The sequence below is a fragment of the Monodon monoceros genome, unplaced genomic scaffold (genome assembly GCF_005190385.1).
Source record: "Monodon monoceros isolate NGI ecotype Baffin Bay Population unplaced genomic scaffold, NGI_Narwhal_1 Super_Scaffold_2, whole genome shotgun sequence".
In the NCBI taxonomy this organism is placed as follows: Eukaryota; Metazoa; Chordata; class Mammalia; order Artiodactyla; family Monodontidae; genus Monodon; species Monodon monoceros.
Genome location: NW_021703776.1, coordinates 71,372,077 through 71,398,947, shown reverse-complemented (window position 1 = coordinate 71,398,947; position 26,871 = coordinate 71,372,077). Strand labels below are relative to the sequence as shown.

The 26,871-nt window shown below is 34.3% G+C and overlaps 1 pseudogene; it reads right to left on the bottom strand.

The window, feature by feature from the left end:
* Positions 1-21,620, bottom strand: part of LOC114901361 — a 44,303-nt pseudogene extending 22,683 nt beyond the window's left edge.
* Between the last annotated feature and the right edge of the window lie 5,251 nt (positions 21,621-26,871).

The window sequence follows — 26,871 nt, the reverse complement described above, 5'->3', positions numbered from 1 at the left end:
AAGAAATCCTGCAATATGCCACCTCAAGGGTGAAACTAAGGACATTATGCTAAGTGAAACAAGCCAGTCACAGAAGGACAGATATTACATGATTCCACTTATATGAGGTATTTAAAATAGTCAAACTCAAAGAGGCAAAAAAAAAAAAAAAAAAAATTTGAATGGTGTTTACCAGGATTCTAGAGCTCTGCTGTACAACATTGTGTTATAGATAAGAATGCTATATTATACACTTAAAAAATCTGTTAAGAGAGTAGTTCCTATGTTAAGTATTCTTACCACAATAAAATAAAATTAACAACAAACAAACTTCTGAAGAGGTCATGATTATTTAATGTTCAGTTGCAGGGCATGATGGGAGTTGTAGTTTTCAGTTATTCATATGTGGTTTGTGGAGCATTATCTAGCCTTGCAAAATTCCACTCACCTGTCAAAAATATCACTTGCCCCAGGCAAATGGTTGAATGCAATTCTGCAAGACTGATTTATATAGAGCAGTGGGTGACAACCAGTTGCAATTTATAATTTCTTGGAAATAGCGCTACAACTACAGGTCTCCTTCCTTCTTCCTACAGAAAACATCCAGGCATACCCATAAGGTTTTTGGTAATATAGTGAAGCTACCAGCAGGTAAATAATTACCACACACTGAGCATCATTGTAGGTATTAATAGTGGTTGTCAGGGCACTTAAAGTGTTCACAAAACAGACCCAAAGAAATTATATACACAGGCTATACTCTGAATCAGACTCAAAAGTAGATAGTTCTGGTTATAAGAATATTTAGGGAGATTTTAAAAAAATACTTAGGATGACAGAATTTCATTACTGGATTGGGGACTACCCTTTTATTCTTTCTGAGAATAAGCAATGATAAATGGAAAAATGCCAGACCAAAGCAAACTCATCTTTAAATGATGAAGTGAAAAGAACAATGATGATCAAAAGCCTTGGTGACTACTAAACAAGTTACAGTTTGTCCCCCGGAGAGCTATAATGGGCTTTACTTGTCATTAGGAGGAAGATTAAGTGCCAGTGGTTTGGACTTGGTTAATTATACACTCAAATCCTTTCAGTATATCACAGAAGCCAGGCTTTTTGCCTTTGCATATCTGTATTGTGGCTCTTTGGATTGCTTATTGGTTATTTCTCTTGACAACTTGAACCTGAACATTAAATCCCATTGGCAACAACTGTGTGTCAAGAGCAAAAAAAGAAAAAAAATTAAAAAAAATAAGATTTGTATATTTAGTTTTCATTATAGAAGTGTTTGTAGTTGAAAAAAATATGTACCTGTCAAGATTTCAACATCTCGCTGGGGATGCAATGCTGTTGTGATTTCAGAACCTGGCTGACAAATTCACGTTTCAGTATAAAGACAAATCAAGGGTTTTTCTTCCACCCCTCCCAACTCCTTTTTTAATTCTTTTTTTCTTACCGCTTTGACAGTCATACATAACAATTTGAGACCTAAGTGCCACTTTGATGCACTATTCCATTATTAAGTGGCACAGGCACTATAGACTAGATGATGGGCCTCTACTAAAGGCATTGTGAATTAAACAGCTTTGTATGATGAGAAACTGAGTGGTCCAAAGAATTCTGAAATATTAAAAAAAATAATTAAAAAGTCTTTCGGAAACATCAAAGTATATAATTTAAAATAATCTCACGTAGTAAATGGTAAACTATGGAAAACAAAATATTTTTTAGCAGAATAGTTAAAGTTTAGAGGAAACATTAAATACATTAGCAAACATCCTAAACCCCACAATTACTCATTTCAAATATGAGTGCATGATGGGTCTTGAGGAAAACTAAAGAGCAGCATGAACCTATGCAGACTTTAAGAGGGGAAGAAATGAATGTTTATTATGTGACAGTAATTTTACACCATATTAATAGAAGAATATTCTAAGAGTATTTCTTTATACCTAAAAGGTAAAGTGTCCACTCAAGTAATATTGACTTAAAGTACTTAAATTAATTCTTTTGTCAATATCTCTACAGTAAATCAATACACCTAGAATTAAACAGCAGTTTTTGCCAGAAGGCAGGCTAATCTTGGTAATTTTTAGTTACAATTCATTAATCAATTGGTCACAATAAGGAAAAAAATAAAAACAGAGCAGCAAGAATTTGATAAAGATGCCAAATAATAGAAGTTTAATATTTCTTCACAGGTTCTTCTTTTAATTCAGGGATTCAGGGAATAAAATAAATCAAAAGCTACACTGTTACATATCCCTATTTTAGCTAACAAAATTAAGTAATTACTTTTTCTAGAAATATATTAAAAATAAAATTTTGGGGCTTATTGCACTCCAGGATATAATGGGTCCCCAAATATTTTTTTCATAAGGTTATTAAAGGCAAAGGAATTATTTTACAGACATTGATCCTGTGATATGTCCTAGGGCAGGGTGGGGGGAAAGACAAGAAGAATTGAAAATTCTGTTAATCCATATAGTTGTTCTGAAATATTTGCCATAACAGTTATCTCTTTATGGTTTTGACAACTCAGTCAAACTGATGAGAATCTGAGGATGTGAATTACAATTTCAGTGCTCAGTACTCCAAATCTGTTTTTTCTTTCTTATTTTTCTGCACTAGAGAGACAAAATTGAATTACTACTTTATCCTCTTTAACTGGTAATCCCACAAAGCAAGAAAAAAATACATCAAGGATAAAGGGGGTGTTTTATACCTTTTATAGTGTGATGGTAGAGAGCTATGGCTCTGTGAAATAGCAGTCAAAAGTAAATACATTGTTTCTGATGTACTTGAGGCTGAGTCATTTAAGAAAGATAGAAAAAATGAATTTCATCAGTTTCCCACTTTACACTTCTGAAGTGCTAAAGGAGTTAAAAAAAAGAGAGAGAGAAAAAAGTAATTATGGGAAATAGAATAAGAATTTTCTTAGTTACAATTCCTGGCCCTTTGCTGATTGCAGTAAATTATAAATTATGCAGTCAATGTAGGCCAACAAAAGAAGACATCTTCAAATCTCAGTCAAAGATAATTACTTAAGTCGGCTGAATGTTCCCTTTTCATAGAGTGTGATCTCTTTCTGACAGCTCACACTGACAGATGACCTTCTCGGCAACGTTCTTATCCTTCGGATCATGAGCAGTGTGCCTCTCTCCCTGAATATCTCTATATATTTGTGACACTAAGCTTTCAAATACAGCTATTGACAAATCAGAACATCAGTCTAAGTGCTGGTCTTCCTATCACTCACAATAAAGTAGCTATCACTTGTGGTGGTGTAGAGCAAGCACATCTCTGAAAAATGAGTTCTCACCAAGTGCTAATTTGACACAGCTCGCTTGCCTTCCCATAATTGCTCTGTCATTGTCAGTTGGCAGTTCGGGCTCATTCCTGGAAGCTGTGCCGTACAATTGGATACAATTACTCCCATTTACCACCACTATTATGCCACTGATGTTGCCCAGTCCGCATATTGACATGCCTCATTAAACCTGGATGCGGGCCATTAATGAACATTGTTAGCATTTCCCTTAAACTTTTTTGCCTCTAATAAACAGTCAGTGTTCCATGAAGGAGCACTGCCATCCTTGTGATATGATATTTATTATCTTATGGGGGAAGGGGACTCTGCAAATGGAAACTAGTTGTGGAGGGAGAGATATACAGTTAGATCAGTGGAGAATATCGCTGATCAGCGGGAAACTTTCTCTGTCAGGAGCATCCTAACCATTAACCGAGTGACCTCTTCTGTCCAAAAGAAGACAAGCAGGATAAACATGAACACCCCAGAAGTACCCACACCACAGCAGGCTTCTCAAGGTTGCATCATTGCCAACACTTCTCTCTAGCCCTCTCCTACCCCCAGGTGGTGCTATGTGCCATGACAAAGATAATTTTGCCCTGGGTCTTCAATCCATTATGTCCAGCTAACTTCAACGTGCATTTTTATTCAGAGATAATTATGTGTTGATCAGAGAAGTCAGTAGCTGTCACCCATATAGCAGGCACACCTGCAGTGTGACATAGGTGGTAACGATGGCATGCTCTTGAGCTGTCATGACACGGACAGGGACTTTATTATGTATATGTCATCATTTCTCTTAAGAAAATTATACTTTCCCACACAATGATAATAATGAACCTTTAGAACAATGCCATAAACCTCATTTGCAGTTTTATTCTTGACCTTCATTAAATACATTCTAAATATGTAGAAACACCTATAAATATACAGTGTGCTTTGAGTCTCTATAAATAAGTTTGTATCTGTAACCAAGTATGAGGTATCAAATTGGAAACTAAAAATGTCTTGAATGCGATTTGAATTAAAAACTAAAAATGTCTTAAATGAAAAATAATTTAGCCACTTGGGCATTTTTAACTTTTCCACAATTATAAGAACATAAATATTTATACATTTGGAGGTATTTGTTGAACTGTTATATGAGTGCTACCAAAATGGACTTTACTGGATTAACTAGTGTCAAGTTATCATGTATATGCTATAATTAAATTTACATGATAAAACTAAAGAGAAAATCTTCATGTAGACGATGTTGACTTCTAAACCTTTATGCATATAAGATTTAAATAAAAACTTCCTATTAAGTCATTGTAATAACTGAGTTGACATCCATATGACGCTGAGACATATAGAAAACAAAGGCAATTTTAAAGTTTTAGTTGCAAACCTTGTTCGTAAGTATAGAATTAAAGTATATGTTTTAGAAAGATGATATGAAATTGACCTGAGCTAAATTTTGGATAAGGTGATTCGTTACATTACAAACCTATAAAGGAATGGTTAAGGGATAATTTTTAAAATGCTGTTCTTTCAACTCCATAATCCATTACCCTTATAGACCTGTAGAGTTTGGAGGAGTACGTGGCATAGAGCATCCACGATCCTGGGCAATTTAGGGTCCTTAACATTTAATAGTTGGCCTAAGATTACCTCTGTATTTATGTCTTGTGGGTCCTTTTAATAGAAACAAGGGTCTCCCTCCTCTCCTTTTAGTTAGGAAATGTAATCTGTAGCAACTTCCAGGATTCGCTGAGCGCTGTCCCTTTCTCCCCTAGTCTGACTAAAACAGAAATTTATTTATTGAACAGTTATTATTTCCTAGATATCATAACAAGCCTTCTTTGCGTTATTTCGCTTAATTTTCAATCAAATCTATGAATTAGGTACTATTGTTATCCTCACTTGAGAGAGTATACTGAGGAACAGAGAAGTTAAGTAACTCTTCCAAGGTCAACAGAGCTCTCAGCAGAGGCAGGATTTATACCCAGGGAAGATGTCTCCAATGACCATATTCTTAACCAATATTTGACACGGCCTCTCAAACGACTGACATTTCTGTCTTTAAAATGGCAAGCCAGTTTGATTCATTTATTTCCACAGGATTAATTTTTTTATTGGAGTATAGTTGCTTTACAACGTTGTGTTTCTGCTGTACAACGAAGTGAATCAGCTCTATGTATACATATGAAGTTCACTGTTTTGCATAAGGCTCGCAAATAAAGAAAAACTTTTGACATAGTGAAAGAATTATGGAAAGTGTAGACTTAATTAGATTATATTCTGTAACTTTCAATATTGGGGGTTATTCTGCATTTTGGTACATAAAAATGCAAGGTAAAAAGATTAAATTTATTTTTTATTTGAATGTATTCTGTTTTAGAAATAGAAATATATGTCCTTTGTCTCTCTTTTAAAAATATAGGTCTAATTTCTTTGATCTAGTAATTTTTGATCCGCTATTTGCAAAAAGAAGGTGATATATTTTCATATGATATGGTTCACTTTTTTTTAGTCTGATGTCTAATTTAACCTCAAAGCCATTCTGCCTTTTGGTTTCTGCTGAGTTTTTCCAAAGGTTTCAAGAGCAGTGACTTTATCTTTGATGTGGACGTCTATCTGTTATATGGAACAGGGCTAAGATCTCCAACTCATGTAACCTGCTAGTTTGATAGTTGGAATAGTTGCTTGTGAAACTAGTAAACTCTGTCTTTTCCACATTTGATCATATTCTTTGTGGGTCAACTAAAGCCAATAAATAATTTTATAGTTGAATGAAAAAAGAAATGTTTAAGAATTTCTTTGGCTAGATTTTGTTTTTTGGCAAGGGAAGGCTATGCGACTTTAATTGCCCTCAGTATGGATCTGTCAGCATAAACCTTGAAGTATTATTTTGGAAATTCTTGGGCTTGTTAATCATTTTAATTAAAATTAAGCTTAAAATTGGCTGCTTCTTCTCTTCCCCGCAGTGTTCCAGCAGTGTGGGAATAGAAAGAGAGGTGTGAGATGTGGCTAGCCAGGTAAACACAAGCTAGTGTTAAATTTTATAAAGGGGAAGGATTATATTCCCTGCTGGTGTTCTTTTCCCTTGTCTATATGTTACGAAAGTGAGAGATAAACTCTGGTTGGCAACCAGAGTAGTCTTTGATGTGAGAATAGATGGAACTGTAGCAGAAGCAATGATCAGGTCTGCAAATAGAGAAAAACATAACTGGCTGAGTTAATGATATACTCACCAATGGCCTAGGAGTTTCATGGTGTCATGTCTTACAATTAGATCTTTAAACTATTTTGAGTTTATTTTTGTATATGGTGTGAGGGAATGTTCTAATTTCAGTGTTTTACATGTAGCTGTCCAGATTTCTCAGCACCACTTGTTGAAGAGACTGTCTGTTCTCCATAGTATATTTTTTGTCATGTACTATGTCTCCTTTGTCATAGATTAATTGACCATAGGTGAATGGGTTTCTTCCCAGGCTCTCTATTCTGTTCCATTGAGCAATGTGTCTGTTTTTTGGACCAATACCATGATGTTTTGATTACTGTAGTGAAGTCTGGGTGGGTTATACCTCCAGCTTTGTTCTTTTTTTTCAGGATTGCCTTGGCAATTTGCAGTCTTTTGTAGTTCCATATAACCATAAATCTCCTAGAAGAGAACATAGGTGAAACACTCTTTGACGTAAATCATAGCAATATTTTCTTAGATCAGTCTCCCAAGGAAAAATTAATAAAAGCAAAAATAAACAAATGGGACCTATTTAAATTTTAAAGCTTTTGCACAGCAAATGAAAACCATCAGCAAAATGAAAAGACAACCTATAGAATGGGAGAAGCTTTTTGCAATGATGCAACTGATGAGGGATTAATATCGAGACTATAGAAAAAGCTCGCACAGCTCAATATCAAAAAAACAAGTAATCCAATCAAAAAATGGGCAGAAGACTTGAATAGACATTTTTCTAAAGGAGACATACAGATGGCTAACAGGCACATGAAAAGATGCTCAACATCAACTGATTATTAGAGAAATGCAAATAAGATCCACAATGAGATATCACCTCTCACTGGTCAGAATGGCCATTATCAAAATGTCTACAAATAATAAATGCTAGAGGCGGTGTGGAGAAAAGGGAACCCTCCTACACTGTTGGTGGGAGTGTAAAATTGGTGCAGCCACTATGAAAAACAGTTTGGAGGTTCCTTAGAAAACTGAAAATAGAACTACCATATGATACTGCAGTTCTACTCCTGGGTATATATCTGGAAAAAACGAAGACACTAACTCAAAAATATACATGCACCCCAGTGTTCGTAGCAGCACTGTTTACAATAGCCAAGACATGGGGGCAACCTAAGTGCCCAGCAACAGACGATTTTATGACTGGAATATTACTCAGCCACAAAAAGAATGAAATATTTCCATTTGCATCAACGTGGATGAATCTAGAGAATATTATGCTTAGTGAGATAAGTCAGGCAGAAAAAGACAAATACTATATGATATCACTTATATGTGGACTTTGAAAAATAATACAAATGAATCTATATACAAAACAGAATCAGACTCAGACATAGAAAACAAACATATGGTTACCAAAGGGGAGAGAGAGAGGGGAGGGAAAAATTAGGGGTATGGAATTAACAGATACAGACGACTGTACATAAAATAGATAAGCAACAAGGATTTACTGTATAGCACAGGAAATTATACCCAATATCTTATAATAACTTATAATGGAATACAGTCTGCAAAAAACTGAATCACTGTGCTGTATACCTAAAACTAACACAATATTGTAAATCAATTATACTTAAAGTTTTAAAAAGTATACAGAGAAATAAAAAGAAATGACCTAGGAGTTTGGCTTAGCTTGCTGCAAGCTGCAGTACTCAGACCAAAATAGTTAGAAAGAGGTACATTTTACGTTCATGCTTATTCTTTTAGGAGAAAGTATTTCTCCTCTCTCCTTCAGTGAGATATCTTAATGATTCACATTCATTCATTCAGAAATGTTTTACTGAATGCCTGTAAGTATGAGGCAATGTTCTAGGACGGGGGGATACATCAATAAAAGAGGTTAGAAAAAAAACCTCCTGTCTGTAACGTTAACCAAAAAATAATTCAGAAGTCTTCAAGTAATAAAATTGTTTATTTGGAGTCTTAAGAATTAGAATCTGGAAGACAGGTTTGTTCTTCCCTAGAAAGAGTGTTCTGGGGAGAAGGAGTCAGGGGCTTAAAAAGGCAAAAGCCATGAAGTTGTGCTGTGACACAAGAAAAGAAATATTTGTCTTAAGGGATGGTTATCGTGAGTTATTTTAGATTAAGTGTTCCATAAGTATCTTGAGTTTCTGGCAGATGTTCTGGATACTCTCTTTAAGTGCAATAAGTAGTGAAAAGGTCAGATCCCATCCAGGCTGAGACATGCATAAGTTACACTTCATCATTGGCCTCCCAGCTCCATTTTAGAGAGCTCTCTTAGCAATACTGACTCCTTTTGATTTTCCTTTCCCATCAGAAGATATACCAACGTGTAGCAACGTGCTGTTCTTAAAATTGAGTCGTTGGTTTTCCATCTCCCTTTTAGAAGTGCTAATGCCATGCCCCTCTTATCTCAAACAGAACTGGAGATCATCATGCCTGAAACAGGCAGCACAGATTCTTATTTGGGTTCTAGAAGCCATAATGTCAATACTAGGTAACGAATCCAGCAAGTTTTTTCTTTCTGCAAGTATTGGGTTGGCCAAAAAGTTCGTTCAGGTTTTCCGTAAGACATGGAAAAACCCGAACGAACTTTTTGGCCAACCCAATACCATGTTGGAGAAGGACTGCATTGTCAATCTGTTCAGTGTGTTACTGTGTTGCACAAGTCCCTAAACAACTTTCACAGATTGGCAATGGTTTATGCATATATATTTTCCTTCAGAGGTTAATTTAGTTGGCAGAGTTAAAGACATTTGAGACTAATTTTGCATAATTTTTGTTTTCTTATAGCATATTGAGCAGAAAGTTTCAGTGAAGCAGAGTAAAAATGTTAACAAACATATTATGTCCATTGCTTTCCCGTTATTCATTTATATTACATATACATGAAAGAAGCACATTCTGCCCTACTGTACTAGCTGGCTTAGAGTTTAGTTACTTATTTACTGTTTTTTCTCACTTTATATGATTAATAATTTGTATAAACTAGCTGTTCTGGGACATCTTAATTATTATTAATATAATAACACATTTTATTTAACACGTGGATTTTTGAAACACACTCTGTCCCATTATTTATATAAGCCCGTGTTGCGTTATTATTTCATCTATGGTTTCTCATAGTTTCCACACATGGTGCTGCCAATTTTACACTTCTTATAATGTTTAAACTTTTGATTCAATAAATAAGAATTCAAAAACATTAAAAGTAACTGGTTAAGCATATAAAAAATTCTTTCAAACATACATATATACTCTATTATGGTCCAAATAGATGACTCATATGGTTCAATGCAGAGAAGTTAAACGTTTTATGATGTCACTACCTGCCAGTCATATTTTGTATAAAATTTATAAATTAATTGGATTTTCTTGACATAACAACTGGGTGTTTGTTTATGTATTAACTGGAGCAATTACATAACAATAAAAGTTGAACTCTAAATATATGTATAAATTGGTAGTAATGATAGGAGGTAAAAATAATACAAAAACAATAGATCCTTATATATGTAGAATGCTTTGAAATCCATACAGTTTTTTCTATCGTGTTCTTATAGAAATGCTTTCTGATTGTTAAGATTGGAGTCTTTAATCACAAACTTGTCTCTGTGGAGAGTGGAACATTTTGAGACCTAACTCTCCCCAGGAATGAAGATAATATGAAGCCGTTTATAAAAACTTGGCACATTTTGGCATCCGTTTGACCATCTCTCTTTGTAACCAAAAAGCTAGAAGAGGGAATTTCCATCATTACGTATAATTTATTTCTGCACAGTTATAGTAAACTACCCATAATTCACTTTATGGTATGGGTTGAATTCTTTTATTTTTTCTCTACCAAGAATTTCAGACATTATTAAAGAGAAGTATCTGAATCAAATGGATCAAAATAACATTACCATAAAAATTGTAATGCCAAGAAAAAAATAGTGAACAACCCCCCTCACAAAATGGCACTTTCCTAATATGACATATTTTTCATAAGCAAATGGAAAGAACAGCCAAGATCCGTGTTTACAAGATGGAGTTGAATATGAAGTTTTGAATTAACATTTAAAAATGATAGTTGAAAGAGAAGTCAGCATTTCTGAACTGAAAGGTTTTCTTTTTTTGAACCATTATTCTCATCATATTAAAGTTTGGAAAATTGAGAACCAGAAAATTAGAATATAATAGTGAAGAAGTTGCACACATAACTAACATATAAAGGCAGGAAAAAAATCTGAAAAGAAGAATGAGGGAAAGTGTTAGAATAGTGAAGATAAATGCACGGCAGCAAGTAAGAAGTTGTGAAAACATGATTGCACCCTCTCTTCCAACTCCTCATAGTCCCTGTGTAAAAGATCCTTTCAAAATTTTATTTTCAGGTCTTTTCCATCTATTTTCTTCTTATTTAACATCTGATTAACAACATGTGGGAACATAAATGCCTCTACATGTATCCTTTAGCAGAAGGTTGAAAAATTATGGATGTAGAATATAGAATACAGATGGTCCCCGAGTTAACCATGGTTCGACTTATGATTTTTTGACTTGATGGTGTGAAAGCAATACAAAATCAGTAGAAACAGTTTTTCAGATTTTGAATTTGAATCTTTTCTCGGGCTAGTGGAATGTGGTATGATACAAGATATTCAAACTTTATTATAAAATAGGCATTGTTAGGTGATTTTGCCCAACTGTAGGCTAACTTACTTGTTCTGAGCATGTTAAAGGTAGGCTAAGCTAAGCTATGATGTTTGGTAGGTTGGGTGTATTAAATGCATTTGGGACTTCACAGTATTTTCGAATTAGGGTGGGTTTATTGGGATGTAACTTCATTGTAAGTCAAGGAAGATCTGTATACTTTTAAAGAAGGATTCAGGAATTCAGTTGTTTGTAGTTAGTTCATATCACATTTGTACCATTGAATCTCATATGATTTTGCAAAACTAATAGCTGCTTACATAGACTGGACACATAGTCAAGGAGTAAAAATATCTAAGGTGAATGTATTGAATCAATGTAAATATCCCAAGTTACACTGATTCACTTCTTTCCCTATTTTAAGTAACAGTATTTGTTACAATGCCTTCATATTTATGTCAAGATGCAAGACACATGATTGAGGTGTATACATAATATTCATTGCACATTATTTCTTATACTATGAGAAGCCTGCTACAAAATTGAAATTCAAGTGTTTCCATATATATATCCATTCATAAAAATTAAGATACTCTCAGTATAAGCCACATTATATTCCCAGTGAAAGTTTATAAGACATACTACTTACAATAAAATTTGACAAAAAGATTTAAGTCTACCAAAAACATGAATGCTGTTGTTTTCAGGAAGGTGTAAGTGGCTGGGAGCCAGCTGTAGCAGTTCATGCCAGAAAATCTGTACGCCAGAGCCTTATAGAGAATGATTAGTTAACATCATTTTAATGATGAATTAATGAGCAATAAAAGCATTCTAATTCCAATATGTACAAAACCTTCTACTTGAAGACACAGGACCAGGGAGAACAGATCCATGACCTTTGTGATACTGGCAAAGGTTGGGTTCACTACAGTTAACGTCCAATCTGTCTTTCAAGGTTAACTACACATGCCATGCTGGGAAATGAAACAATTACTAACGAATTTTATAGGTATATTCTGTCAAATTTAAAAGGCAATCAGAAGTCTAAATGAAAATTATGCCTGAGGAAAGCATATAAAAGGAGAGAAACTAGGAAGGTGTGTGTAGGTACATCTATGTACGTGTGTATTTCCTGAAAAAGACACCTTCAGAAAAAGGCAGCATAAACTTTTAAAGGACACAAATGAAAAACATGGAATGAAGGGAATACCCAGCTTATGGGAATGGAAGTGTATTCAGGAAGGACAGCATCTAATCATCTGGGCAACACTAGCACAGCAAGGGTAGATGATTCATTATTCTGTAATTAACTTTTAATTAACTTTACTCTGCTTTACTTATTTTAGAAAATTAAATAAACTTCATTTTATTGCTTATGCTAAACCAATGAGCAGAAGCTAGAGTTCTGCTCTAATTAAAATAAGCAGTTGAGCAAAATTGTGTGTAAAGCATAATGAAGAACTGTTTCTGTCCAATTGATATATTTCGTATGTTCTGAAACACTTTGATAGGTTTTGCAAGAATTCTATTAGGCACTCAAGTCTTACAAAAATATGTGATTTAAGATATAATATTATAGGCCAGTCTTCAGTATGGGACACATAATTAATTTAAACTTGTTAAGTAACATTTCGAATTTGATGATTGAGAGAGAGAGAGAGAGGAGAGAAGAAGGAAGAAGGGAGGGAGAGGGAAATAATTTGAAATTATGCTATTTCATCAGTCATCAAAGCTGTATATATGTATATGTGTAGTATTCATATATAAGTAGGAGCCTAGGAGCCAAAAGGAGAAGTTATAGAGTTAATATAGTAATATTACATATTTTGCATGTGTTTTTTAGAGTCTAGCTGTTTTACTCATTTTTAAACATTTGCTACATGTTTTGATGTTAAGCCTAAGACAGTGAAATTCAATAATCAAGTGATGTTCTAATAGTTCTAATCGTGTGCTACAAAAGAATATTTGATAGAAGAATAAATTACATTTAATTTGGCGAACTTGACCTTTAATGTTCTTAACATAAAAGTCAAATGAGTTTACTTGAACACCTAAATTATGAAGATATTTTCTGTTTTGTTTATAACTCCTAATGTACATAAAAACATCTACATAACTCTAATGTATCATTTACTGAAATCCTTTATTTCACCAATTAAGAACTTCTGGGTTCCTTGCTGACAGTCACCTGCATCTCCATTCCATAATAGTAACCCAATGACCACTCAATTCTGATTTCAGATTCTAAATTCTATAATTTGGAATTTCTGAAATCTTCTTTCTGACTATCAGCTCTGATTTCCACCTTCTCTAATTTTTAATTTCTTCTGAATCTACTTTTTCCTTATCATGTGCTCTTATTAAATATTGTGTTCTCTAAGGACATCATCTCTTTCTGGTTGCATTACTTTTCTACCCAGCCTTTAAACGTAGTCAACCTTATTAACAGTATAAACACTAGCATCCTAGAGATTGCCCTATCAAAAACTCCTAGATAACCAGTCTCCACTTTCTCCACCTGCAAAGCATTGAGCATTGCAAAGTTATACGTACAGGAAACTAGGGAAGTGAAAACGAACCAGGCCAAATAGCTGGATTGGATCAAAATCATCTTTAGCTAGAAATTTCTCATACTCTTAAATCTACTTAGTTCAGCTCCTGATACATAGAAGATGATTAGAAAATCTTTAATTTTCTTTTTTGTCTGTTTGTTTTAAAGTGGGTGAATTAATGAATTTGGTCCACAGCAAATTCCTTTCATTTAATGCCAGCTAAGCGCTTCTTTATTCTCAATAATCCCTTTATTCATCTTTGACTACACCCTTTGCCAAGGGAGCAGCAAACCTCTTGTTACTCTTGGAAGCATCTCTCTTAAAACTGAAAAACTTTGGAGCTTTAGATAAGGCAGTAGGAGGTTCACTCGTAAGAGGAAAGGATAGAAGAAGCAGGTAAAATCTGAAGTTTGAGCAATGAAAAAACCCAAATGATTGAAAGCAGTCTGAAATCAACAAACAATGAATTTTTCATTATTTAATCAGAGAATTAATGTTTAGTCCTTTTTAAGAAAAGGAAATATGTAATTTTTATTGGGTTTTCCTTTTTCTCGGGTGGAAAAGTATTATGTATAGAAAGAAATATGTTTGTTTTCAGTGATCTCTTTATTATTTAATTAGTTATTATTTAACATTTTCTTTAGGAGAGGGTCTGAACCTGTATAATTAAAGCAATTATAAAGAGTATGCTATGTATAGATCTCTGTGTGGGTCAAAAAATCTAGGTAAATCTACAATCATAAACTCCAGCTATCATCACTTAACTGCATTGCTCTTTATCAAATGCAAGAACATAGGCAACAGCTGGAAATTACTGGGTGTCAGAGTATAGTAGAATAGTTGGTTATAATATAGGCTAAATTTTTTCATTTATTTAAACGTTTTCAAGTTTTGGTATAGTTTCTTAGGATGAGACTTAGAGAATCTTATTTAACAGAAAGATTGGCAGCTAACATTTCACACATCCTGAACAAGTGCATCTTCTGATCCTGTGAGTGTCACTGTTTTCCATTCTTCCCTTTGTCATTTCTGATTTATTCTCTGTACTTATAGGTACATCATTTTCAGGCCTTTTCTAAACTTTATGTATTGTCCTTGATTTTTATTTCTAATGCAAAGTCCTCCTACTGTTGCAAAGTATTTCTTAATATAAGGCTGAGACATTTTTTCTTTAGTTCCAGATCAGTGCTCCTTGTCCTTCCGTCTTCTGATGCTTTGAATTATCACATTCTTTCATTTATACAGATAGTACTTGTAAGGTATTTATAGACTGTGATCAAATCCCCTTCAATTTTCTCCTCTCTTGACTCTATAAATGTCTGTGACCCTATATCTCATCCAACACACTACTTGTATCATCTTTTGCCCTTCTTTTTTTATTATTAATTTTTCATTAACCCTCTCAATTCTTGTACAACTTTTCCATTGGCAGGATAAATAGACGTACAATAACTCATTTATTTTTATCATAGATTAAGTAGATTTAATACTTGAAAGGAAGGTATTGTCAGTGTGTCAAGTTATATACTCATTATATAGACTGTAGTTACTCTTCAATTATTATATATTCAATTTTTTCTGGATTATAGTGTTTATGGCTCCTCCTTCAACTTCTACATATTACTTCCCTGAAAGAGCCTCAATTCTCTGATTCACTAGGAATACCTATGTTGACTCTGGAAAGAGTGTTATATTCTCAATAGTTTGTTGATTACAGCTGCAGAAACTTGGTCTTGAGCTTGTATTAATTCATCATAAACTTAAGTAATTTCAAATGTGATTATTACTTCTGAAGTCTCTAACTTTGTACATTTTGTAGGAGTTTTTCTAAATAAATAACATGCTAATTATCTCTGCTTTTTCTATGTTGGTGTGGGTGTCTATATGCTTAGATATGTGTTTTACAAAAGTAGCTATAGGTGTTCTATTATACATGCATATTCATAAAAAGATGCTGTAGTGTTCTACTGAATTTTTAAATGTATTTGGTAGTAGAGATCTTGAAGAATTTAATAGGAATATTTATTTGGCTCACTGATAAAAGTGAACCCAAATACAATGATTAAAAATTACATAAAGACCCCTGACTAAAGAATTGTGAAAAAAATAATAATTAGGGAAGCAGGGTGTATATGTATGTATGTGTGTGTGTGTCTTGAGGTGGGGAGATTGTACGTGTTTGTAATCTGGGGGATGATTAGTCCTCAGAAGTCCATAGAGTATTTCCGGAAGGAGTTCACCACAGAGAGGCGATTCACTTAAGGGAACCTAATTGTATGTACGTATGTATGTATGTGTGAATGATATATTCATTCATTCATTTATTTTCTATCGAAGTTTGGGAAATAAATGGAGGGATAGAATATAAAGAGGTGATATTTAACTGGAAATTTTTTTAAAAACCTGATTCATTTTCTTGCTGACTCTGGGGGTAGGAGCAAGCATTTTTTTGACACGGCCCTAAAGTTCTCCATGGCAAAAATAAATATATAAACTAAACGTAAGTGGAAGACAGCCCAGACCAGTCCCCCAGGAGTCAGTGTCACCTAAGGTTAGAGAATATAAAGAAAAAAATAATGCTAGAAATCCTTTTCAGGAAAATAGACATGCAAAAAAGCTTTTTTTTTTTCCATATTTGTTTTTCTTGAACCAAAGGAGCCAGCCTTTGTAATATTGTTACAGGCAATTGCAATCCTAAGGCAAAAGGATCTACGCAAACAATTCATTTTCTCTCACTGCCCCTATCGTGAAATACCAAATGTGTGCACTCCCCTCCAGTCTTATACATATTGTCTGTTTTATCCTCTTAGAGCTCTCCTCACAAGACCAATGCACAAACTCCCATTCCTTTCCCTATGGGATTAGAAATTCCCTCAGTGGGCATCACCTGAGAAATTTTCTCTGTTGTTGGTTGTAGGGCCTTTCCCTCAGTTTCTGTTCTGAACCTGAATGATACCGTTTTATTCACCATGATTATGCTTGGATTCAGATACATTTTGCCATTGCTTTGCCAGCTTGCAGGTCTTTTAGCAAGTTCAGCTTGGGTTCACAAACTTGGGTGCATAATCTCAGGGCAAAATACCTACCATCCTTTGCACTGGACATACACTTTCATTTGTGCATCACATATCCCAGCCACAGCCTCATAACAAACCAAATAAAACAATATAATCTACTACTACTAATAACAATAATAAAACATTCATTGTTAAAATAGTAATATTTTCCTTTGTAACACCCACATAATTCTGGCATAAATGTTATTTTTATCTCTCATAAGTTCGTATGTATAGAAACAAAATATTAATTTGCTCTAGTTCCATTTTGCATGTTAATGAAGGACTGGTAAACATCTTATTAACACTTTTTTACATTAGATGTTTATTTTAAGCCATCCTTCAGCTCTCAATATTCTTCAGATTTTCATAATTATATATAGGTACCAGTTTTTCGAGTCATTTTTGCAAGAGGACTTAGGCGGGGTTTAGTCAGGCTAGGGACTGCGGCTTGAGTCTGAGATCATGAAACTGGGAATACAAGTTTCTGAGATTGCTGTAAATGAGGGATTAGGCAAGGGTCCAGATGACCCCAGGTCAAAGAGGCAACTAAACAATGTGGACTCTCAGTTCTTGGCAGCAAGCTGACAAGCCAGCAACCATAAAATCAAAGCAGAGGCCAGGAAACCTGTGATATCTATGATTTTGACAGGTCAAAAATCTGGGAATTGTGATGTCAAAGGCAAGCGCAGGATCAGTAACTTCAGCATGATCCAAGTATGTAACATGCCATGACTGAGATGTCTGATTTTGCAAGAGAACAGCCCTAATAATCAAACGGAGTGAACAAACGAAATTGTGTCTGGCCTCTTTCTGCTTAGCACAAGAAGCAGGAAGTGACAGGTCCCTAATATAACATGGTGTTATGGACAGAAATGTTCTCTGAGGGACCCTAAGTAATCATTCAACACACATTTATTGAGCTCCTAGGTGTCAGGGACAGTTCTGGGCATTGGGCAGACAACTACAATTAAGATATATAGTACTTATCCTTCCACTTGTAGTCTAGGAAATGATAGGTAAATAGGTAATTACCCAGTAATGTAATACATACTATGATGTGAAGACATATCAGGGCTCTGGTCATACATAAAGGGGTATCAATTTTTAAAATCATGGAAAGTTTCTAGGAAGCTAAATTGACACTTCAGACATAAGAGAGAGGAAGAGTTTTAGGCAGAGGAAAAGCATGTGCAAAAATGTTAAGAAATGAGAAAAAAACATAGAGCATTAATAGATATACAAGCAGTAATATGCCTGAAGGAAGCACTGGGGCTCTGGAGGAAGTATTGGAGACCCATAGGGTATTAAAAAATGAAAGGACACTACAGATTCTGTGATCTGGACCTTAGAGATGTGAAGCAGTTGAAGCACCTGACTAGACACTTGAAACCAGGTAAAGCGGTAAGGGCTTAGAAGGGTACAGTTCTGAACTTCCAAAAGTGGCCACCCCTCAAAATTTCCCACTAGAATATGCCTTAACAAATATGTACATATACTAGCTTTCCTCTTTATGTCTTTTTTTTAAAAAAACCTCTGAGTAACTCGTAATATACTAGACTTAAGTCATCCTTTGTGCTAACTCAGTGTCTAAAGCTGGTCAGCCCCCCAAAACCTGTTTTTCCTCTGTGGTGTTGGTTTTGACATCAAATTTATTTATAATTTCCTACCTTGTGGCCTTGCTTTTAATTTAGTGAGGTCTCAAATATATGTATCACAATATTCCTATTTAAATTTGTGCTCTTATACTTTTATTTATGTCATGATTTTATAAATATTCTAATACTTCAGTTTAAAACTTTGTTGAGTACCTATTATGTGTGATAAGCACCTAAAGGTGACTGAGACAATCCTTGCCATCATGAAGCTCATAGTCTTTTGGGAGGATATACATGTAAATAGAGAATTGAAAATATAGTTCAGTTCATACTAAAGCAGATAGATGGATCAAGAGATACAGAGGCACAAAAGGCGAACAAAGAACTCTACCGGAGGCAAAGGCAGCTTCAGGTAATATTCGACTTGTATCTGGAAGAATAAAAAGTGAGTGTACAAGACTGAGAAATCATCAAGTATAAAAGCCAGAAGAATCATAAAAGGAGTAGGCAGGCCCCAAGAAAAGTGACAGAGAACTTCACTCTGGCTTGCAATTAGAGTTGATGAAGTTGGGTAATATTCTGAAATGAGACTGGACAGAGGTTGGGAATAAATTATGGAAGTCACAGCTAAGTTATAGAATTTGAATTTTTCCTCTTGGTAACAGGGATCAAACAAATATCTTAACTAGGCAATAGTTTTCTTATCTTTTAATTGAAGAAAATAACTCTGACAGCATTGTAGAAGGTTGTTTGACCTGGAGAAAAATTGGTGGCAATGAATCTTGTTATCCCAGAAGTTCAAGTTAATGACAAAAGATGAGTGTTGAGAAGGGAAGGTGGAATTCAAGAGATGTTTTTGAGCTATAATGGGTGAAACACCTGGATTGAGCAGCAGTAGTGAACCTGGAGAGAAATGGTTGGATTCTAGAGATACAGAAGATGAAGTTGACAAATCTTGAAGATTTTTCGGTTATGGATGTGGAGACAGGAGGAGTCAAGGCTTACTTCCATGTTTCTGGTTTGCACAACTGAAAGGAGGAAGATGCCATACACTGGGATGGAGGAGGTGGGCCATGATGTGTGGGTTACTTTAGACCTGTTCCACCTAGAGTTTCTTTTGAGACATGGAGGTAGAGATACCAGTAGGTAGAGGCTATACTGACCTGTAGCTCAGGGAAGAAGCCTAGGCTAGAGATGTGTCACTACAGATGAAAACTGCAGCCAGAGTAGCATATCAGGTTACCTTTGAAAAGCATGGGTGAGCAGATAACAGAGTCTAGGACAGATCTCTGAGAAATCTGAACATTTAAATTCTGAATGGTGAGCCAAAGGAGACGCCTTACTTTGTTTTAAGTAAAACAAACAGAAATTATGACGTCATGGAAGCTATCAAGAAGAAAGGAATAATCAATAGTATTGAGTCAAATTGAGAGATCAAGAAATTGAGAGGACAGAAACTTAACATAAAAGTCATTGATGACTAAGCCAAAGTTAGTTTTCAAAACAGTTTTGGAGGGAAGTCAGATTGGAGTGTTTTAAGGAAAGTTTGGGTAGGGAAGTCAATAGAGTGAGGGTAGATAATACACTCAAAATTTTTGACTGTGAAGGAGAGAAGAAAGGACAGTAACTGGGGTGAGGAGTGGGGTTGAGTTATTTGTTTTAGAATGGACAAAATTAGGGTATACTGATGGGGGAAATTGTAGATGGAGAGTGAAGTGATAATTGGCTATCCTTGCTTTTGTCTTTACACAAAATATTCTTCCCAATTTAGAGATGTCCTATAGTAAAACAAAATGATGTTGAATTTTAGAGGCCTGAAAGTCACCAAGTTTGGGAAGCAGGAGTATCAGTAGGTAGTTCATTGTAGGAAAAGAAATTAATTCTGGGGTCTGAACCTGTAAAAGGAAAGGGGAAACCCATACATTTGCTCATCTTTTTCATCTTGAAATGTGAAAAAGTAACTGAATAATAATCTTAACTGTCTCCTCTTTAGTTCTATAATCCACATATGGATAAAATAGGATTCACTCAGCAGGTTGCAAGCTTGTGCCTCTAAACATTTAGTTGAGCAAGAAAGCACAAAATGGAACCATATGTGTTTTCTTTTAAGGTAATCTGCTTCAGTAGTATTGTCAGCACTTCTGAGAGCCTCTTCCATATGCATCTTGCCATACTTTTTATAAATACTCTGTGTTGAGTCATTTTGATGTCATCTATTAAACCTTCCCTGCAAATATTTATTCATTGTTTTACAGGATTTATGAAAATAATAGCCTCTGTAATAAGATATATTGTAAGAATGTTAAATCACAAACAGATCCAGCAAAGATATTGTATTTCAAACATTCAGTACCGCCTAGGAACAGCCATTTTAAAAGATAAGCCTTGTATCAAGGTTTGATGGTCAATATACACAGGTGAGTTTCAGACAAAAATGAGATTCCTAAAATAATTATCCTTTGGGAAAAATCTCATGTTTCTTGTCCATGGAATCCAAATCCTAGGGCTATTATTAATAACACCCAGAGCTACTTTACTTTCTTTGCTTTATAATGACACTTTAAAACAGCATTCATGGATTTTCTTGGCAATATTGACCTTGATGTGGCATTTAACATTTGCAAAGCAATCCTCTGACATGTTTCTGTTAACATTGAGAAATCTATTTATGTTGGACCACTACACATATATTCAATGTGGTGCATTTTCAGTGGTCTGTGCTTTGAGTTTATAAGCTCTATTTAAACTAGAACCTTGTTCCCCACAATCAGAATCACCTCCACTGCACCTCTCTCTCCCCACTAAGTCCACTAAGTCCTTCACACGTGCTCTGTGCATGGAGCCCATTCAGGAAATGCTCTTTCCATTTACAGCCATATCAATTGGAGAAAAATAGTTTAAACAAATGAAATGAACAATTGACAAAGTTTTGCACACTGTAAGTTTCTGTAACTAATTCATTAGCATTCTACAACACTTTTTTTTCCTAACACAAATGGAAGATTGCCATACAAATCTATTGAATTGAAATGCTGTACTACTCACTTCAATCTCAGAATTTTTTTCTCAGACTTACTGCCTGGTTTCCAAAGAGATTACAGCTTGATTTTGTACCCATAGAATTTTCCCTTAGTCAGTTGCGCTGCAGCCAGATATCCTGGTTAGTTTATTCCCTTTCACATGCTGCTCCGTCAAAACTGTTCACTTACATTTTCCGCAGATCACTACTAGCCACGAACAACATTGCTCTGCAGAAAAGCTGCTGTCCGTGCTCTCTACACTAGATGCCATTATGCCTAGCACTGCCTTTCTTACTCTGGGACATGCCACTCATGTGTTTTAGCAATGCCAACTGTCCCTTATATCTAGTACTCTATCTCTCCATTGGGGACACTTTACAAGTATTCTATATTCATTTTACTTGGCACTTTCTTCTATCTAGCAAATACCATTAATTCATTCACTCCTTCTGGCTTCTCTCACCAAGTACAGTATTCCCTAACCCAGGAATAAAATTTTGTAACATATTTCTCTTTTTCCCTTGTGACAATATTTTTATTCAGCCATTTCTTTTACTTTTGCAGGCTGCATCTCTGTCTTTTGTCAGGAGCCTTTTCAAAAACAACATGTATATATATTTTAAAGTGTATCTCATTATCTGTTTTTTCTCTGTGGACCAGAACAACCGAGGCTATGTGTACTCTAAAAATAGGTAGTGAAGAGCTATCACTGGAATATTGCATTTTTTTTCTATGTAAATGTGTATTTCTTCTTTTGTGGAAGAACATGGGATATTATACACATAGTAAAGATAATCCCCTGTAATAAAAGCTATAATGTTAGAAAGTGAGTAACATTCATAGCTTTAATCTATGGCAATGAGTTTCATCAGTAAGAGTGTCAGAGAACATAAGCAGTTAAGATTCCTGGAGGCAAAATGTACCCAATTAAGGTGATTTACCACATTCCAAAATGACTTGACAAGTACATTTAACTCTACAAAACGATATCTGTTCCTATGTCTGTCATGGCTTAGAAAATTATGAGAATTCAAGATGTCATCATCACCATCATCGTCATCGTAATCAAAAGCATCTATTAAGTGTATTTCTATGATGGATCTGCTACTAAAACCTTTTAGATATATAACTCATACCATCAAAGAAGTTCCAGTCTGCTGTAGTGATACTATAAACCTATATTGAACACATGCATACATTAAGTAAATGAATGCCCAGATTGAATAATACTTTGCTGTTTTATTAAGTCCAAGATGTTTGTTGTAAGATAAATAAGTTGCTGATGATTTAGATCAGGGGTCCGAAAACCTCTGTAAAGCTAGACAGTAAATGTTTTTGGCTCTGTGGCAACTACTCAACTCTGATGTTATAGCACAAAATTAGCCATAGAAATTCATAAATGAATGACCATGACTGTGTTCCTATAAAATTTTGTTTACAAAAGTAGGCAGTAGGCTATACTTGACCCACAGACCATAGTTTGCTGACCTCTCATTAAATGGTGGAAGAAACTGTCATATCTGTAAAGTCTTATTTCTTTATAAAAAGTAAAACTAGAATAGATTTTTACATGTAAAAGGATAATGATATGAGCCATCATTATCAGAGCCATCGCTGGGCATTTAAGAGAGAAAAGAAAATTTTTAGAGGCTAAAGATAATGAGAAATGACAAATCCAGGGAGGTAAACCAGTACTAAAGCCTGTGACTGCTGTGGAATATTTCCCAATCTCCAGCAGCCTACAGCTTTGATTTGAATGACTCATGTGAGGAGGACTGAAAGCAAAGACTAGAATCTCTGTGAGATAGGAAGGCAGACTTTAAATCTCTATGAAAGTCTATAACTCTGAGAGAGAACCAGTGGTTGATCTTAAACTTTAAAATAACACTCTGTATATCTATCAATTGATTGGTACATGGGCTTGGATGGGCTTGGATTTTTAATTTATCTTTGGATCATCAAAAAAGGTATAAGCTCAACATTTAATTAAAAGTGGTTTTATGTTAATTGTACCCCTAGGCATCTAGAATGAGCAAAAAACCCAGACACATCTAATTTTCTCACACATAAAATTGCAAGGAATATGAACTAAGACTAGGGGGAAAAATCATAAAGCACATACAGAAACAAGCTACCATGAGTTAAATTTAGTAGAGCCAATAATAGTAATATCAGACCAGCAAAACCTACAGATATTGGAATTATCATATATAATTATCATATATAAATATGATATAATAAATAAATATATAAATAAATATATAAATATAAAATTAGTAAATGTTTAAATAAATAAAAGAGAGAATAACAAGTGTGACTAAAGAGCAGGACATTATCAGAGTTATCAAGGTAGTATTGTAAAAGAAAGCCATAGAAATACAAATATAAAAACGGAAATTAGAAACTGATTGGGACAGCTAAACAGCAGATTAGTCACAAGTGAAGAGAGAATTAGTAAACTGGAAGATAGAGCTAGAGAAATTGTCCAGAAATCAACACAAAGAAACAATGAAATAGAAAATAAAAAAGACATTCTAAAAGATATGAATTGTAGAAACAGAAGTTCTAAGATGTATGTAATTTGAGTTCCATAGAGAATAGAATGAATGGGAGAAAGGCAATATTGAATGAGGTAATTAATGGCTATGAAATTACAGTATTTGAAACCCAACTGATCATAAGAAATATAAATCAAAAGCCATCCCAATCATGATTTACTATAATTAAAATGAATATTGATGGAAAACAAAGTCAAGTTACAAAGGAGCAACGATTAGACTGATATCTGACATTGAAGTAGATGCTCAATGGAAGCCAGAAGGCTGTGGAATAATATCTTTAAAATTCTGAGAAAATCTAATTTTGAACACAGACTTGTATAGCCTGTAAAATTATTTTTCAAGAAAAAGCGTTAAGTAAAGACTGTTTTTAGATAGGGAAAATTGAGAGAACTTACTATCAACAGATCTTAAAGAACTAGAGGATGAACTTCATGAAGAAGTTAAAAATCATTAAGAAGGAAAGACAGAGTGACAGAGGAATGGTAATCAGAGAAAATAGCAAGTATAAGGTTAAATAAAACGATGGTATAGAACAATACTAACAATATCTAATTTGTAAAAATTAAATGTTAGAATTAAAATATTGGGTAAAAATATAAGTTTGGAGATAAAACACTCTAAGGGCCTATAATGTTTAGAAAGAGGGAACAGATATACCTTAACTTTGGACATGAAAAGCTAAATATACATGCTAACATTTTTGGGATAATCACAAATAGAATAGAGGTAAAGTATGTAGCTTCCAAACTAATGGAATGGAAATATATGGGGACTAGGGAGGGGACAAACAAGCAAGCAAATAATGATAAAAAATATTCTATGTCAAATTTTAAAAAAAGCAGGAAAGGAGAAAAATGATGTAGAAAAAGGGAGCATTAGAAAGCCCCAAATAATTAGGGTGGAAACAATTTCAAATTTCTTAATTATTATATTTATTATATTATTATATAACATATATAATGTTATGTATTATATGTTATATATATATATTATATTATTATAATAAATATAAATGGACTAGATTCTGAAATTAAAAGACAAAACTGTCAGAATAAATCAAAAAATACCAACTGTATTAATAATAACCAAAAGAATAAATAACCAGTAGTTATTAATACTAACTAATACTAAGCAAAAGAAGGTGTCCTATATTGTTATCCCACAAAGTAGACTTTAGGGTAAAGGACGTTGCAAGCAATAAAGAGAAGCAATAATTAACGATAAAAGATTCAATTTCACAGGAACATATAACAATTCAAAATTTTTATACTGTTAATAATATGACTTCAAAATATAAAATGAAAAAAACTGAAATACTTCAAGGAACATAGCTTTTAAGTGCCATCTATTATATTTGTTAAAAGGAATCTGATAAGTTTTATGAGGTCTTCACTAACATTAAGAAACTCATGAAAAAATCTACTGTGATTGACTTTTTAAAAGCAAATGGATAACCTACTATAGAATTTCTGAATGGAGAGGCAGCTTAAAGATAAGCTAGCAAAATCACTGTTTTTAAGAATAAAGAAACTGAGGTCCCAACAGGTTTGGTAATCCATCAAAGGCCAGACAACATATACTGGCGAAGCTAGCACTAGAAGTGAATTAACTGACTTCCAGACCCTTTAAGTAGTACTTGCATACAGCCCTTTTCTCAATTGCATTTCTCTTGTAACATAAGTTTTGGGTTTATTATTTTTGTTTTCTGTGCTTTTTTCCCTCTTACCTTATTTGGTGTAGAGAAGTAGATTTGTCCTAAGATAAAAAGTGGAAGGCAAGGAAAGGCATGGGTGTAGACATGTGGGATTTCAGACAGGATGAAAAGAAGTTTCAGATAGGATGAAAAGTAGATGGAAGTACACAAGTGAGAGCAAAACTCATTCGGAAGAACATACGGAATTACAATTCTGGTAGAGAATCCTTTCCCTTACAAGTTATAGGTAACACCCATTCCAGTCCTGGAAAGAAATACTCTGGATTCTTCTGGGAATCATGTCTGCCTGGAAAGAATCTGGACTATATCAAAAGTCTGGAGAATCCCATACTCTCCTTTGCCATTCACATGATGTGATGAAGTTTATAGGACTGCTGGGGAAAAAGATGTTAACAGTAATAGAAGCAGAGTTCCAACAAACATGTTCCAACAAACAAGAGTCACATACATGAACAAATAAAAGTCTGTGGGCAGTTTTATTCTGCTAGAATTCTTCTGTCACAAAATTCTTAAACCCCAACCTTATTTTGTTCACAGACTTTTATCATAATGTTACTCCCTACTCATTGCATTATGCCAACAATGTCTTTTGTTTATCCTTATTGTGATGCCCAGGCCTCAACTCCTTTTATGCTTCTAGTTTGAGTTAAATACTTCTGATTTAATTTTCTTCTCTCTCCGTTGCCCTATTGCCAATCACTTTAACTGTCATCTTAATTTTCCAAAAGTACTCTTATCTATGGCAGTATGTAGCTGAGCTCCTGCTAACATTAGAGAAAATCACAGGGCCACTATAGATAAACCCCAATATAATACAAAACTGATAACGTCATCTGCATCTTCAGGAAACTCTTCGTATCTTTAAAGATATCTGGATTTTTCATTTTCTGTAACAAATACCTCAAACATTTAGCACTGTCCTTAAATTTGTTACCATGCCTTTGTTGCTTTTCTCAGCATATTATCTTGAAACTATGACCATCATAGGAGAAAAATAGAAAACAAGTCTTCAATTTACCATTACTCCCTGATTTGCTAACATTCATTCAAGTCCCAATTATGAATGCCTACAATGTGCCAGGCACTTTCATTGTCTCCTTTCTACTGTCTTAGATAAACCTTTAGCTCATATTAATACAAGATAAACCTTTTTCTTTGCCTTAGCTTTTGGCTCTGTGCCTACACACACCAAGAATCTTTCTTCTCAAGAAGTTTTAAAAAGAAATTATTTTGTTTTGTATTTTCAA